The 17842-nt window shown below is 40.5% G+C and overlaps 1 protein-coding gene and 1 long non-coding RNA gene across 5 annotated transcripts in view; both read right to left on the bottom strand.

Annotated features, from left to right (window-relative positions):
- The window catches only part of esr2b (estrogen receptor 2b), a 56194-nt gene extending 43399 nt beyond the window's left edge, over positions 1-12795 (bottom strand). For 2 of the 4 annotated variants that reach the window (XM_049596701.1, XM_049596707.1), the window contains exon 1: positions 10035-10333. The gene's annotated coding sequence lies outside the window, so the exon portion shown is untranslated. Of the gene's footprint in view, positions 1-5656; positions 5681-10034; positions 10334-12317 lie in introns of those variants that run through there. The other 2 variants (XM_049596704.1, XM_049596703.1) reach the window with 2 other exon arrangements.
- A 1939-nt stretch (positions 12796-14734) lies between these two features.
- The window catches only part of LOC125901213 (uncharacterized), a 142706-nt gene continuing 139598 nt past the window's right edge, over positions 14735-17842 (bottom strand). Inside the window, exon 8 of the long non-coding RNA XR_007450951.1 lies at positions 14735-17549. This is a non-coding gene — a long non-coding RNA (uncharacterized LOC125901213). The remainder of the gene's footprint in view (positions 17550-17842) is intronic.

Genomic DNA, 17842 nt, shown 5'->3' with positions numbered 1-17842 from the left:
CAAAAACGCTTGTTTCTATTTGATCCCAAAACACGGGAAAATAGGGTCCAGGTTGAAAAATACTGACGTTAAGAAATATTCTTCTTTCTACTCTTACCCATGTTTAAAGCCCCTACAAGGAACTTTAATTTTGAGTTGATTTTGGCGACCCTGTGGACAAAAGCGGTAGTGTTTTGCCGGAATGAAGCCTACGTTTCCCATGAGCTCTAGCGCGTATTGTCGTAAAGACGCTTACCTGGCTCGCGTTTGTTTTGGGGATGAATGAAACAACAAGACAGGAAAAATTTGCCCCTGCTCCTATCGGGGATCCCAGCTCACCTCTGCGGCGTAAGCACCACTGCCGCTGGGGTAAACGCAGCGATCAGCTGATAAGGCTGAAGGCCTGTTTGGCGAGCACTTCCACGGCTTCTTGGACTGAGTATGGAGCGGTGCCTTGCCTCTTTATTTCTCGGCACTTGCTGGACCCTGTCGACATCGGCCCAGATGAGGTGTTCCAGCCCCGCGGCCCCTGCTCTCCTCGTCCCCGCTGGTGCGAGGTGAATATGCACAACCTGTGGCCTCTGTGTGTGGCTCCCCGGACAGCTAACGCCGTGGACCCGCCAGCTCCTGCCAGGATTGGGCTGGTAAATGCTAGATCACTAGCTAACAAAACGTTTATCCTGAAGGATTTCCTGACTTCCCGAGGATTGGATTTTCTCTGTGTGACTGAGACGTGGCTGACTGTTGGTGAGTCCAGTGCTATCACAGAACTTTTACCCGATGATTGCTGCTATTTTAGCTCCCCGCGGACATCAGGCCGAGGAGGAGGAATAGCGACTATTTATAAGAGTCACAAATGTCATAAATGTAAGCAGCTAGGTAAGATGACGTGTGCCGTCTGAGTGCCAACAAAATAACTGACAGATTAATTGACAATCAAAATAATCATTTGCTGCAGCGCTTTACAAAACAGGCTAAGGGCCGGTACACATGCTGCATTTTTTGTGCCCTCAAACGCATTGTTTTCAATGTTGTCAATGTAATGCACATGCCTATTTTTCAGGGCGCAACAACTGTGCCTTGAGATAAACAATGATCAGCTTTTGGCAGCACACACTGCATGTCATGTGACGAGGAACAACCAACCACATCCGACAGATACCGTCCCCTTCTTCCGTAAACATCAGTCTGTGTTAAAGATGGAGAAGTTCATTTTAGTGCAGGGCTACCCAGAGCTTTACAAGTAGCGCCCAGTACCCAACCTTACGTTTCCAAGGCGATTAAAGACTTGACATGTGTACAGTCCCTAAATAATTTTTAAAAAATTGTAGTTATCAGAACAGCTCAGAGTGCATTATTGTGCTGATACAATGTCAACAACAAAAAGATGAGACCAATCAGGATATTTTTACAGTGTAAAGTTTAACTGTCGATAAAGGTCAACATCTCCAGTCAGATGTACTGTTGCTACGGTTACCCGCAGTTAAATATACCTTTAGAACAGCAGCAGCATCAACCTGATCTCAATATTAATATTAATTTAGTTTTATTTCATGTGTTTATATTAAATAATTTAGATTGACTGATAGATGACTACAGCCTGAAAATACAGTATCGGTCTGTAGAAACAAATTTCACAGGTTTTACTCTCCGGTAGAGACTGTCCTTTAGAGAGCAACGGTACAACACGATACAATGACTGTCTCAGAAAATATTGCAGTTTCACGGTATTACAGACTTTATATTATTATGAGTCAGAAAAACCTTTAACGGAACAAAAATCAGGTCGAGGAGGAGGAATAGCGACTATTTATAAGTCACTATAAATGTAAGCAGCTAGGTAAGATGACGTGTGCCGTCTGAGTGCCGTAAATAGTTTCGTCCTGGAAGCGACCTGGGGCGGACCCGGAGACAGTTTCCTAAAGGTATGGATGTACATTATATAGAAATAGCTTATCTTCACACCGATGGTCTCATTTGCTGTTGTAGGTCACGCACAGACATCAGCAGAAATGAGAGACTTTTGCTTATCCAGTTAAAAGTTCCTTTTAGCGGCTTTAAATTGTTCTGTACAAGAGCATAATCCAAGGTCTGAGCCATAAATGAAAATGACAGATAGATAGATGTTAATAAGTTATTTACATTACAAGTAAGCACGTATTAGTAGATTGATTTTATTATCAAGCTCAAATATGTTGTAATAAACTGGCACTCCATTGTGATTTATTAATGAACAATAATGAAAAACTTGGAACACCCTGCAGAGTCCAGTCAGAGAAATAAAGTCGATCCAAGACCCTGTTCACACTGAAAAAAAGTGTTCTTTCTCCTAAAAATGAGATTTCTCATGAAGAATAAAACGTTGATAATGTTTCTGACCACAAAGGTAGCTCAGGTCTGCCACCTCTGGAGGATAGTAGATTAGGTCAAAGTCTGTCTGTCTTCACCAACACAAATATCTTTGTCAGAGCTGCACTTTGAAATAAGATATATCAGTTTCAGCACATGCACATGAAAAGTTGAGAGGGCACACACTGCTATTAGGCTTTAACAAAGCATGAGTCAGCAACAAGAAATACCAAGAGTGGGTTGCACGAAACAAGACGGACACATGACATGAATGAAAACACAATAAGTTTCTCCTGAGGGTACGGTGTGCAGCCAGTATATCAAAAACCTGTTTATTTCTTGTGTATAAAAGAGCGTGGAGCCCTCCTCCCCTCAGAAGAAGGCTTCCAGCCAACAGCACATACCGAAACACAAAGACCCCCAGTAAAACCATTAGCCAGCCTCAACTCCTCCATTCTCCGAGCCTCACAAAGCCAACAAGGAGCTGCTGGAGGAGACGGGCTGAGCTGAATTGAAGAGGTGGACAGATTACATGGGAGCAGGAGGAGCTAGACAGCGAGAGGCTTCAGCAGAATCGACAAGCTGATTAAAGTGTCACGATTTGGAGTAATTGTACTTGTCACTGCTGCTGCACTGTCTACCTGACAGACAGGTCTGTCCCGGCTGCTGTTGTACTGTACTCCAAAAAATACACCACATCCTTAGTGAGTCATTTCATCGTCTTTTCAGACTTTTATCAAGTGTCTCTCTCTTTTCCTCAGGAGTAAAATATCAGAAATTAAATTATTTTACAACAATATTAAACAAATGGTTTAAGGTGCCAAGTTTATTTCAGTCAAACTAACTGTGATAGCTTACAAATGTCTAAAAAATTAAAACACAGGGCAATACAGGGGCAAAGTAGAGCTGAAACAATTAGTTCATGTCATTTATAAGCAAATATGCCGTTAGTTATTAAAGCGATAATACATCCAAAAATGAAGACGTTTTAGAGTCCTCACATCATTTGCAGAGATCCAAGAGGAGAGGGGATAGCAACACAACTCCACCTAATGGAGGCAGACGGCGCCCCAGATTCAAACGTCCAAAAACACATCATTGAAACCACAAAATATCTCCATACTGCTCGTCCATAGTGATCCAAGTGTCCTGAAGCCCCGACATAAAAAGTTGTTTGGAAAAACATCATTTGAACTCTTTTTTTAGCCTCATTGTAGCCTGTAGCCCTGCAGGTGGAGTTGTGCTGCTACCCACTCCCCCCTGGGATCTCTGCAAGTGATGTGAGGACTCTAAAACTTCACCAGAGCCTCCCTCGGCATATGGGTGAGTAGATAATGGCTGAATTTTCATTTTTGGGTGCACTATCCCTTTAAGTTCCCTTTCTTAAATGTGAGGTCATGCATTACAGTAAACTGATATACTGAGTTTTGGACTGTCAGAGAGATAAAATATGCACTTAGATTTAGTTGCATTGGACGCTGGGAAATTTTACTGATAATTTTTTGCATGTCTGGCAGTAATGTATTACCTGTAGACTCAAGCCGCAATTAATTAGGTGTCAATATCTGATATATAGCAAATAATTTGTCTGATAACCCATATTGATATTGATATATATCCATATTTTTCCTTATCAAACACTTTTCAATGTATGTAAGTAATATTCATTCATTGTGCAAATTAAGAAAAAGCATGTTGGCCGATACCACGGACATGCCAATATTATTATGCATCCCTATTGTCAACTATTAAACTAATCACCCACTAATTTGAGTTATCATACCAATATCCTCTGTTCCCAGCTTCATAAAGGTGAATATTTTCTTGTTTCTTTACTCCCTATGCAACAGTAAAGTGAATATCTTTGGGGTTGACAACCAAAAAAGACCTTTGGGAAACACTGACTGAAAATTTTCACCTTTTTTTTTTTTTTTAGACATTTTATAAATCAATCAACTAATCAATTAATCAACAAAATAACTGACAGATCAATCAAAATAATCATTTGCTGCAGCGCTTTACAAAACAGGCTAAGGGCCGGTACACATGCTGCATTTTTTGTGCCCTCAAACGCATTGTTTTCAAGGCGATTAAAGACTTGACATGTGTACAGTCCCTAAATAATTTTTAAAAAATTGTAGTTATCAGAACAGCTCAGAGTGCATTATTGTGCTGATACAATGTCAACAACAAAAAGATGAGACCAATCAGGATATTTTTACAGTGTAAAGTTTAACTGTCGATAAAGGTCAACATCTCCAGTCAGATGTACTGTTGCTACGGTTACCCGCAGTTAAATATACCTTTAGAACAGCAGCAGCATCAACCTGATCTCAAAATTAGTATTAATTTAGTTTTATTTCATGTGTTTATATTAAATAATTTAGATTAACTAATAGATGACTACAGCCTGAAAATAAAGTATTGGTCTGTAGAAACAAATTTCACAGGTTTTACTCTCGGGTAGAGACTGTCCTTTAGAGAGCAACGGTACAACACGATACAATGACTGTCTCAGAAAATATTGCAGTTTCACGGTATTACAGACTTTATATTATTATGAGTCAGAAAAACCTTTAACGGAACAAAAATGGAACAAACGTTTTATTACTATAATGGAAACTTGAAACCATTTTGTTGATAAAAATAACTAAAATAATGGTGAGATTCTCGGACCAGTTGCAGTTTTTTAAATATCCTAGATAAGCAAATGTATACAGTATGATAACTGTCAACTTTATATCACGGTATACCTTAAAACCAGTATATTGCTGCAACCCTCGCTCTGACATTATCAGTTCTTTTATTGAGACTTTCTAACATTTTGTTGTCATTTATTATGATGCTGCAGCCTCTGTGTCGGGTCTGACCTCAACATAAGCACACACACACCACACAGCAAACAGCAGAGCAGAAGCAACAACAGACAACAGTCATGTTCTGCCAAACTGCCAAAGTGACACTGAGCAAGACACCTTTGACCTTCACCCTGAGACCTGTTGCATCTGATGAATGACCCAAAACCAAATATATTCGGTCGAATATTGCAAAAAACACACATTCGGTATTCGGTGGAAAAAGTGAAAAGCAAGGCCGAATAATAGCGGCATGTTTTGATAACGCAATCAAACAGTGTGCGGTGACGGACAGAGTAAAATGTCGTTAGTGTGGCTATATTTTACTCCGTCCGTCACCGCACTCACATTTGCGACTAAAAATAGTTTTGTGCCAGCAAAATAAATCATTCAGCACGCTGTGTGAGTACAGATTTCAACCAGCAGCAGCAATACAGCGGCCATAGTGCTTCGTGGCGCAAGATAAGGCTTACCGGCGGCGGAGAATTCCAGCTCCAATAATGTCCTCTTCTTGGCGTCATGACTGCCCAAAAGTACCTGGACAGCCAAGCCATGGCGGCACACAGGTATGTGGTGTGTCAGAGGAGAAACGAGTCGTTCACATTACTCTCTTTGTGGCAGGTAACGGTCCACAAACCTCACCGCACTTTAGGGACTGTTCTTTACTTATGAAGGGACTTGTCAGGGGAGGAGGGTGGCTGGTTGATTCTTATTTTATTTATTTATTTTATTTTGATCCCCCCTATGTTAATCACTTATTGATGCTGTTTTTGAAGTCTGAATAAGTCAATAAGTAATTTATTCCATTGAAATATCAGTGATGTATTATAGAAAAGTGATTTATCTTTTTATAAATGACAAAAGGCACATCTGCCTTATTTTTGCTGTGGTATCGTTATACTACTCAGAACCGTGATACTTTCACTGGTATCGTACCGTGGGTCCCAATTTTGGTACCGTGACAACACTAATCTGGAGGGGGTTCATCTGCTAAAACTAATGAAAAACTAAACAACGGTATTTGGTATTCGGTACTCCAAGCATTTAATATTATTCGGCTTCGGCCACACATTTTCATTTCAGTGCATCCCTATCCAAAAGAGACCAATAACGGATACATTTTTCTCTATCTATCCATGAGAATCAAACATGATACAGGCTACATGAAGAGGCTAAACTTAGTTCAGAAAGTTAGCCCATTAAATGTGGTTACGTCAGCAATCTGTATCGTCCGTCCGTCAGTGTAGGTGTATGAATCCCACTCAATGTGTATTTTTAACATCATAAAGAAAAGGTCATGTCTATGTAGAACCATGTCTGAACTTCATGCACTGCTAGGTGTTAAAACTCTTCAGGTGTCCACCCACAAGCCAGACACAGCGCGCGTGCGCGCGCACACACACACACACACACACACACACACACAGAGGTTTGCACACAAAACATCTACCTACACTCTGTCCCTGACTAAGAATTTTCCTAGTCGACCAACAGTCGTCATTTAGGGCCATTAGTCAACTAGTCTCCTGCATGTTTCTGATATTAATGTAATGATTAAATAATATATTTTGGTGGTTTGAGTTGAAGGTGTGAGAAAGAATAGTATCAGTAACATTGTTAACACTGTGCTACATTACAGAGAAATACAAAACCGTACTAATGAACCTTCATTAATATAGGCCTATATTTTATCTACAAGTGCACGTCACACACTGAGCGAGCCGCCTGTTAATGACGCTGTGGGCTAATGGGCATGTAGCTACTTCCATGTTTCAGATGATACATCATGTTTGTAGTCGACCAATGAAGATGAGTTTACATATCACCTTGGGTTCGTCCTTCACCTTCTCAAAATGATCCCACACTTTGGATTTCCTACCCGACATGTTATTAACTAGCCTGTGGAATAATTTAAAACATGGTTGTCTGTTTGTCAGCTGACAATTACATGGCTGCTGTCGCTGGACCTCGCTGTTACATGTTAAACGGAGCACCTGCGCACTGAAATGGAGCCCACCTGTTGATTCGCTCAGCCCCTCCTTGCCCTGCTCTCACTCTCTGCGCAAAGCCGTTTATAAATGCTCAGTAACCTGCATTGTTTACATCAGCTTTCAGTTTTCTTCTCGTCATATTCAGCCAGTGCCATTTCCATCCACTACACTTCTCGCTCCGAAACCCAACCTGCACAGTGCCGATGTAGACTCTACTCATTTTTCAGTCTCACAGTTACTGTGTATTATTGTGTTTTCCCAAATTAAATTACCAACACCTTCACTTACAAAAAACTGTTTGGAAAACGTCTTGTCTCAAAAAGCTTTGAGTTTAATCTAAAGGTAGTTTTCACAGCATGCATGAGAAGCAGGAATTATTGCCGCCAGTTAATTTCTAACATTGTTTCAGCTCTAAACTGGAGTGCGTTAAACTTCAGAAAGTCAAAACTACTGAAATATTCCTTCAGAATCACAGCAGGAAGCAGCTGTAAGCATCAGTCCATCCAACGGTTTTCACCGAGTTCATTTTGACCAACAGAGTTACGTGCAGCTTTCCAGGTATCCTCTCTGTCGCCTAAAGTGGCTCAAATTACACCAGTTTTCTGCTCAGAGGTCAGACATCTTTTCAGGATGCTCAGGTCTGTGGTAAACTGCTGCAACACAAATCGAATGAACACAATAAAGATATCAAAGAAACCACTTCCAATGTGTGATTACACCTTGATACTACACACAGTGACGGCACCACACCCTCCTCTAACCTGCCTGGAAACACCCACTGATGGCCATCGCAGTGGGGAAACAAATGCACAGCGCCATGTTTTAGTTACACTCTGTACTCGGGTATCTTGGGTGATGGATGACCCCTGGACGGAGTGGGGGAGGTATCAGGAATTGTTGAGCAGCGTGACCTTGGCAAGTTTTCGGTGCTGGCCAGCGGAGTACTTTCCGATATGGGTGAAACCCGGATAACGGAAGGGGACGTGCTTCGAGTCCGACTTTTTATTTCTGGTAATGGCAGCAGTACTTCCTTGAATCCTCCCCTCCACACACACACACACACACACTTTCGACTCCCCCACTGCAAAGTTATTTGTGAGTGGAAAAGGAATCTGGTATTTACAGCAACATCCAGATTATAATTACACCATGAGCAGTCTCAAGGCTATGGAGAGGAGGCTGACAAGCTTACATCCTCACTGGTTTCCAGCGCCTGATGCACAGGAGCAGATAGGGCGGGTTTTGTTGATGCGATAAAATAATCACCAGCGGCGTCAAAAGATTAGAAACTACCCCCTACAAAAAACAACAGTAATGTTGTAATAAACTGTAAAGTAACAGCATGTGAGAGTCTGCAGGAAGTTCATGAAGAAACATAAAAACACATTTAAAGTCACTTTTATAGTTCTGCAGACACGCGTTAACTCCCTGCAGGAGCCGAATGGAAATATTAAGGAGATTTTCAGCAAGGAAAACTGAACTGACAGATCTGATTGGAGTGAATTACGCCTGCTGTTTTGTGGTTTGCAAACTTCTTTCTATCTTGGATGCGCATCAGCTGCAGAAAAAGATTTAGTGCACAAACTGGCTGCAGTGCAGCTCTGCAGAGACAGACGAATCGTACAACTGTTATCCTTATTAGGGCTGCACTGAGATATGTGATGCAACAGATATGTATTTCGACATATTTATTACGACTTATTCTTTGGAGGAGGTTCTTTACATAAGTTATTCTAATAAAATGCTTGTCTAGTTTTCACTCATCTCTATCATACATCTTTTTATGCGTTTACAGTCTTTTCTCTCCATCACAAGTAAAATTTCGACAAAAATACTCTGACCTTTTGAGGATGTAAATATGAAAATTGGGCTCAGAATATCAGCATCAGCATTTACAGCCCCAGTCTTTGCATTACATGATGTCACTGTGCTAGTTTCTAAAGAGTGCAACAAAAACTGAAATTCAAATACTCCCCATGTTGCTGGTGGAAGACCAGCGGTATCTGGGCTCCACTTTAGGGACTTTCTCATCTATGAGACACTGAGGAAGATGCAGCCATATGAAAAGGAAGGAGGGGCAGCCAATTAGTCCATGTCTAAGGTCTCTGTTGTTTCTCTATTGGGACACTCATTTTTACACGCAATTAATCTATGTAATATGTACAAATATTACTCTTTGTGTATTAAGATGGAAATTTACTATCTACTTTGTCTGCAGAAGATGTTTGGGTGGGACGAGTGAAAGCTCCAGAGCAGAAATGGACTTTGTGTTGAGATTGCTCTGTCTACTACTGACATGCTTTGTGTCTGGTAGTCTCTCTGTAGAGCTCTACGCTGTATTTTTAATCAATAAAGCAAACAGAATAATTTTGTATTAATCATGACTTTGCTCTATTAGCTCTGGAGTGAACTCCTATAAAATCCCGATAAGTTTTATAATCATAAATTTGATTTTATAACTATTTCAACTATGAATTCCCGGGTAGGTTTGAGTTAATGGAATTACACACCTGTCCTGCAGTTGCATGATGAATCAGTGCATGCTTTGCTTTAACCACATTTGACCTTTTGCCTGTTTCACAGTAAAACAATTAAGGCACCCTGACAGCTAACAACAACTATTAACCTAATTAATTCGTTATACATTTGAAGCTGCAAAGCACCACGTAAAGTTAGAGCCAACTGTTTCTACTCAGTCAAAAAAAAAAAGACATAACTTTGAGGAACAGAGCAGAGCTGCACCTGTCAGACTGGAGAACACTGCTTACTTTTACTCCTAAACGCACTGCGGTCAAACTCTCTTTCTGCGTCTGTTGTAAGAAAAGTTATCAATAAAAACCTATGCTTTAATGTCACAGACCTGTCACTGGGTCCAGGCGGTTATCAGAGGCAAAGATCAGCAGCTGCTGTCGGACTTTTAACGGAGGTTTCAGCGCCTCAGTTGCTACTGCCGCCGCTGGTGCTGCACACTGTCAGTGAGGGCAGAAAAACAAGAAGCGTGACGCGTAAAAGTGAAACTATGATCGGACATCACGGGTCGGCGCGGCGCTTATTCCTCCGTGTTATTCCTCCAAGAACTTCTCCATTCCTGGCGTGTCATTAATATTTCCCTTCATCCCCTCTCCTGTCCTCAAAGTGCCAGGTTTAAGGTTTGGCCGATTTGGAGACGTCACTGGCCACGCCTTTTTGGAGAGCTGCCCGGCGGCGCTGCGCTGCGCACGGGAGGAGGGTCACAAACTTTACTCTAATGTTGGTAAAAAAAAAAAAAAAAAAAAAAAACCAACCCGAAAATAAAATGCTGCATGCTAATTTCTCTTCACTGCACGTTTGTCATGTATTAATAATAACAAATAATAATACTATAGAGGCTAGACCCGGACATATCTCCGTGATTTCCCTGCATCCTTCATCTGCCCAGTTAATGATTAAAAGAGATGGAGCACAATCAAACAACATGAGGCCAACAGGGCCAGAGAGCACAATGCGTCTCCACCAAGACAATGTATGCTCATGTAAAAGTGTAGTACATTTATAACAAAGAGAAAAGAGCAGAACTGACGTGACATTAATCACTTGAATCCGTCTGCAGCATCTTTGGTTTGGATGATTCATTTCAGCCACCTCTCCATTCTTAAATTACACTTTAAAGCAACATCCGAGTCACAGGGATAAATTTTGATCAAGCAAATTTCCAGTAAGCAGTCACTGACGTCACAATAAAGACAATAAAACATCTGCATTATCTGAAACTAGAAATGTTTGCGGTTTGTTGGTGTTTCCTTAATGGTCAGGGCAGATCAACCCAAATCCAAATCTGTGTGTATTGTGTATCTATTAGTGCAAATTTATTCAAAAAGCACAAAACATCCTGCAAAGGCTTTTAAACTGGGGCCCTTCCACAAGACACTTAAATGCTTCAGGGCCCCTATCATGTCAGTTTGTGTTGTACATTTAGTGCTCTACACCATCAACACACAATTAGCAGTCAATTACCACAAACTAATTGCTGCATGGTGACCCAGGGGCCTTGGGGAGAGGATGGGGCCCTAGGTCAATTGCCAACTTTGTTTATGCTCATTTATGACTGTTACACACGGCATATTTTTCTATTTATTGGCCACTTCATACTCTTTAACATTTTGAAACCTCACATAAGCTGTAGTGCCGTTTGAGGAAGTATAACCACAGCAATCCTTACTCTTCCCTTACCAACACAGTATCTCTACACTGTGAATTCAGTGCAATATTTACTTTGTGCAATATCTATTTATTCCCCAATGTGAACCTCACTGCAAAATGTCTGCTACTGATATTCTCTGCAGTACGCCTCCCTATGGCATCTGCTCTTGCAAGGCAACACTGTTAAAATCGTTCTGCATTGTTTTAAAGTTTACACGCAGCTACACACCATGTGTATTACATCCAATGTGCAAGTATCCTGTACAGCTGTCAATATATATACCCTGCATATATTCATATTCTTCTTCTCGTGTGTGCACAAGTGAAAGGTGTGTATAGAGTAAATAGTATTGAGTGTATAGCTGTGTCTAAATGTAGTACTTTGTATTTCATATTTTTCTAATTCTGATGTATCTCTATATTTGTATTTTATCTTTCTTCTAAAAGTAATCCATTCAACTTGCTTTTATATCTGTGCTATTTGAGCTGCTGTGTTGTAGTGTGGGATCATTTAAGTCTTATCTTAAGACATATGGGCAGGCAAGTGATAAAAAAAAGATAGGCCTAAGTCTACATTTTCCATGATCATCCTGCTATGCCAAATGTACTCAAGTGACACCAAAGAAACAATAATAAAAGGAACTTGAATATTTATTTTACTTCCTACCAGATCAGGAGCACTGCAGGCTTGTAATAGGCTCTAACATGCATTGACACATGCACTTGGCAGGTGATATGCTCTCAGAAAACAGCTGAGATGTACTGACGTAAAGTCAAAGGAAAACCAACCAGACCTAAACTAAACTAACCAAACACCAAGCGTTTTGCAGATTATTTAATCACTATAAATACAATACCAACAACACAATAATCATGACTCTAGTGCACTGTCATTACCCGCATATATTGTGATCATTACAGTCGTTTAACTGCCACAGCCCGCATCGAAGTAGTTTCGTCTTACCTTTGGTGTCTTGTGGAGGAGACGCTGCCTGCTGAATATGGGGGTGAATTAATCCCATGACTCTGTCAGTAAAGTGAAGGTGTTCATTGATGCTCAGAGACGCTGTGTCGTCCTGTTTGTTGTGGACAACGCCTTCTCCAAACAGCGAGACGCCATTAAAAGTTTGGCAATGACTCTAGGAGTGAGTTTATTGGGAAAATATCTTACATGCATGATTTTACTCTGTGTTTCAGCTGCTCGGTGAAAACAGGGAGTTGTTGGCGGTAAAGCCGAGTTAGCCGGTGTTGTTGCGGGCATAATGGCGGCTATTACAGTTCCCTCTTCTGCTAGCTTAATTTAAGCTAACCAAATACTAACTTGTTTCATGTACGTCCTCCTCCAACCGTTATATCCTTAAACATGTTGCTATGGACATTAGCTTTAACATGTTAATTAAAAAAAAATCGTAAAAAAAATAGTAGCTCCTCCTGTGTTTTTTAATTTCACGGAAAACGTCTTGATATGTCGGACTTCGTTCAGCAAGTACTTGGGGAAACCGAACCAATGGCGCACACAAACATTTCAACTTGCAGTTGGCAAGGTCAGCCCCGCCCACACTCATTTGGTAGTTTTGATTGGCCGTAACATAAGAGTGACGTCTTAAGGGAACAAATCACACTCGTTTACAATTCAAATGTAGAAAATAACCTTATTTGATTGGGTGAGCCTCTAGGCTTTTGCGCATGCTCCTTACCTCCACTAGGGCCAAGAGGCAAGAAGAGACTTTTTTAAAAAAAAAAAAAATCGATAAAATAAAATGCAATAAAAAAACAAAATAAATTTATTTTTAAACATAAATTCAAATTAAATTAAATTAAATTAAATTTTAAAAAATGAGATAAAATAAAGTACGATAAACTATGATAAAATAAAAAAAATGATAAAACAGTACACTGTACACAGTTAGATATATACATTTCAGGTTATTTAAAATGATAATTGTTTACATCATATGTGAAACAACAATATCAAACAACTAAGGAAAAACATGAAACAAACACTAATACAAAAAAAAAATCATGTTTTAATCAACATAATTTTCCCAATTATTTGAGATGCTTTAAAAGCTTTATTGTTTGTTGCTATCTTAAAAATAGAGTCAAAGATATATTGTAGTTAAACACAAAACAGACAGATATTTAGTGTTATCTAAAGCACCCTAGCTTTATGAATATGATATCTGCCAACAAGACAAATGAGCCTGAGAGAATTATCAGATTATGAGGTGTATTACAATTTAGAAACAAGACCATGTCTTCTAATATTGGCATCAGTCAGCGGTGTAGTGGTAGTCGATGAGGTGAGTGAAGTACTTGGTAGATGGGTAGGTTACTGAGGATAAAGTGGGTATACTCTCTTATACAGTGGTGGAAAAAAGTTTTCGGACACCCCATGCATTTGTGAAATATTGCATTAAGAATCACTCTTAGGTCTTCAAGTGCAATTTCTTTTAGTACAGTCACAGCCAAAATACTAAATAAATCCTAAAAAAAGCCATTAAAAACTTAAAATTGATTGGTTCCATAAAAATACATAAGAAATTTTGAGTATTGGGTCATTTTGGTACCAGTGATGAAGGTCGTTCTTTTTATTAAAAGACACAATTTTTGTTGCCAAGCTTCGTGTCTACATAAAGCCAGCACATCTGAAAGTTCTTCAGACACAAAAATGGCTAAAACAAGGAACCAAACGCAGGAAACATGCCTGAAGTTAAAGATTCTCAGCCAGGAAGGGTACAGCTGCCGCCAGATAGCCAGGAAGTGCAGATGCAGTCCTTCAGCAGTTGGATACACTCTGCAGAAATACAGACGAACCAACAGCTTGGAAGACAAACCAAGATCTGGGCGTCCAAGGGTTTCTTCAGCAAGAAATGACATCCTGATCCGCATGTGCAGGCAAAACCGCCGAATGACATCACAGGAGCTTCAGCAGCAGTGGTCAAACCAAACTGGTGTCCAGTGTTCCACCCGCACTGTACGTGGCCGACTTTAAGATCATGGCTTAAGGTCCTACAAGGCTATCAAGAAGCCCCTGATCAATGAGAGACAGAGGTTAGCCCGGCGTCGTTGGGCCCAGGCACACAAGAACTGGACAGCCAGGAATTGGATTTTGTGGTCAGATGAGTCCAGTTTCCAGCTTTATCTTCCTCCTACTAATGTGAGGGTACACAGAAGGCCAGGCGAAGCATTATCTCCAGCATGTACAGTACCTACTGTCAAGCATGGTGGAGGCAGTATCATGGTTTGGGGATGCATGAGTGCTGCTGGTGTTGGTCATCTCACTGTCTGTGATGGCACATTGAACTCTACCAAGTATTGTACCATTCTCCAAACCCACATGCTCCTTCTGCTGCGCGTGCACTGTTCCGTCGAGGTAAAAACTGGATGTGTCAACAAGATAATGCCCCTTGCCACACATCCAAGGCCAGTAGAACTTGGCTGCAGGAGCACAGTATCCAGGTCTTAGAGTGGCCAGCTCAATCCCCGGACATGAGCCCCATTGAAAATCTGTGGTGGATTATCAAAAGGTCTGTTTCAAAGCATAAACCAAAGAATTTAGAAGAATTAAAAGCAGTAATTCAAGAAGAATGGGACAAGATTACCCCTCAACAGTGTGAAAGGCTCGTGGGGAACATGCCAGCCAGGATTAGAGCTCTACTACGTGCCAATGGCAGGACTACTAAATATTAATTTGATGATGTGATGGTTTATTTATTTTTTGTTCAGTTTTGAACACATTCTCTGTTATTTGTTGACTTTGATACCGACAATGTTGAGAACTGACATATTGAAACTGTCAAGAACTTAGTTTTGTTGTTTGTTTTTCTTGTGAACAATAAACAAAAAAATATAATTTGTATTTGTTTGTATCTGTCTAATGCAGCCACACCTTTTGAAACACAAAAAAGATTTTTCCACAAATATTTCATGATAATATTTGAGATTGTGTAAAATTTTAAGGGTGTCCGAAAACTTTTTTCCACCACTGTATATTCCAATTGCTTTTTGGCTGATAGGTGAGTATACTCTTAACGGCCAGAAAAAGAGATGGGTATACCCTGAATACCTGCAATATACCCTCCACTACACCACTGTTGTCAATCTTTTAAAGATTAGATAAATCAACAAGAAGAAACATCTTAAGTTCCAGCTCTCTGCCAGCCTGGATATTAAAAAACTTGTTTTTCTAGTCAAGTCACTGTTTATTGCACTTTGCTCTTTGCCTTAGTTTTTGCCTTTGGCAGCCTGAGCATCTGTGCAATTTATAACAGCCTTACAACTGATTTGTGTTCATTTTTATGTTGATTCAACTCTGCGGTCATTTCTGAGGCCGTTGTTGAGCTGCTTTGCAAAGTTTTAAAAAGTGCTCATGTTACTGTATCCACTTCATAACTTCCTCCTTTTGCAGGTACCTGAAAGGTGCCAAAATGGTGACACTGTGGCACGGTGACAACAGAGATGTTAACAGTGTTTGTTGAGGTGACTGATTAGAAATCTCAGCACATTTTTTCAAGACAAGTCACAAGTTACAAAAATGTTACACCCAAACAAGTTTGGAGAGTCTCACAGTCAAATATGATGTGGGACATGTGATAAACAAAAGTGAAGCCAAAGGGTTAGAACTTCAACATTAAGTAGTTTACACCTCTTCCAGTGGATCTGATACACTTATGAGTTTTCATACAGGAATGGTTGTTTCTGAATTAAATTCCACACACCTTCTTCTGGCTGGGCTCAGCCTTAGAGATAGGGTGAGGAGCTCAGACATCCGGAGGGAGCTCGGAGTAGAGCCGCTGCTCCTTTGTGTCGAAAGGCGTCAGTTGAGGTGGTTCAGGCATCTGATCAGGATGCCTCCTGGGCGCCTCCTGTTAGAGATGTTCAAGGCACATCCCACTGGTAGGAGGCCCCGGGGCAGACCCAGAACACACTGGAGGGATGGATGGATGGACACCTTTTTTGTCATTATGTACCTGTAGACTATCCAGGTGACTTTCTGTGGCTTTTACAAGTAGATCAATAAAACCTTAATCAGAGGGTTACAGTACCTGCTGTCTGTCCTTATTCTACACAGGTAATAATTTACCACACATAAAATTTAAACCCCTAACTTGTTAAGTGTTCCTCTGCTGATTCTGCTCACATTTCCTTTAACAACATCAGATATTCTTCTGTCTTTTCTCTCTTATAAATTATCGCGAGTAAACATTAACATGCTGTCTGAGGTGGATTGAAAGTGTCACACCTTTAAAACAGTTCCCTCTTGTTGCCACTTGGAGCTGCCAATGTGCAGCAGCTCTTATAGAGTAGATTTAACTATGTTAGAATAGAAACACTGGAGGGGTTTATACACATGACTCCCTCATATTTAAGTGCTTAATTCACCAGCAAACCAATCAAAATAGTATTTTTGTTTGTCTATGTGCTGTTTTCACAAACAGTGGAGATGTGATTAAATTAAACCATTGTTTTAAGTTGAGGCAGTGTGATGTGGCTCTGGAGGACTTGCAGCTTCTCGACGGGTCTGCCCAACCCTGATTTATATTTCCCAAACTCCTCTCAGCACTGTAAGGTCATCCTGCCTTATTTCAGCCATAATCTGCATGCAGCCGAGGTGGTCGGCCTGCTCAGAGTTGTACAGTTGCATATTTTACAGCTGAAATGAGATCATTTCACTGACCTGAATTTCAGAGCTTGTTTGACATTTTCTAAAATAGTTTCTGAGGCCGCTTAAAAAGGGCCAAAAGGGTAAGTCAGCCTCATTTGGAACTTCTGTGTAAAGTCTACTGTCAACGCCGCTCTGTAACAATAAAATGATGGTGGAGAATGTTCCCTTTTAGCCCAGAAAGTGTCACAGCGACATTCAGCTCTGTTTGCTCAACCACATGTGCTCTTGGTAACTAAACAAGACTTAAACATATTAATTGTGTATTTCAACCAGGTGAGACAGATGAATCAAGCGAAGATTTGTTTCATATAGTATATGAGTGTGCGGATTAAAGGATGATTATACTGATTAAGATGTAACAGAAGTCTTTGGTGCTTGGACACTGGGGGACATCTGAGCAGCAGCAGGATAAATCCTCCTATAGAGTCCAGATACTGGTGGAAGGGTTGGTGGCTGATGACTCTGAGGCTGATGGCTGATGAATCTGAGAAGACTAGGCGGTGATGGGGACGTGGAGGGTGCGCACCGCTGCAGGCAGAAAAAAGACAGATTTAAAACGAGAGGCAGTAAGATGATAGGGTAACACTTTACTTGAAGGTATCTACATAAGAGTGACATGACACTGTCATAACTATGACATGACACGGTCATGAACCTGTCATGAACATTATATACATGTCATTAACGTTTATGCCTGCTGTCATTAAGTGTCATTCAGTTTTTGTAATGACAAGCTGACAATGTTTGGGTTGTCTTGATTATGACAACTTGACATTAATAAAAGTGACATTACCAGAAGATGTCTTTGTCATAACAACTTG

This window comes from Epinephelus fuscoguttatus, linkage group LG14 (genome assembly GCF_011397635.1).
Source record: "Epinephelus fuscoguttatus linkage group LG14, E.fuscoguttatus.final_Chr_v1".
Classification (NCBI taxonomy): domain Eukaryota; kingdom Metazoa; phylum Chordata; class Actinopteri; order Perciformes; family Serranidae; genus Epinephelus; species Epinephelus fuscoguttatus.
This window is presented reverse-complemented; position numbering and strand designations above follow the sequence as displayed.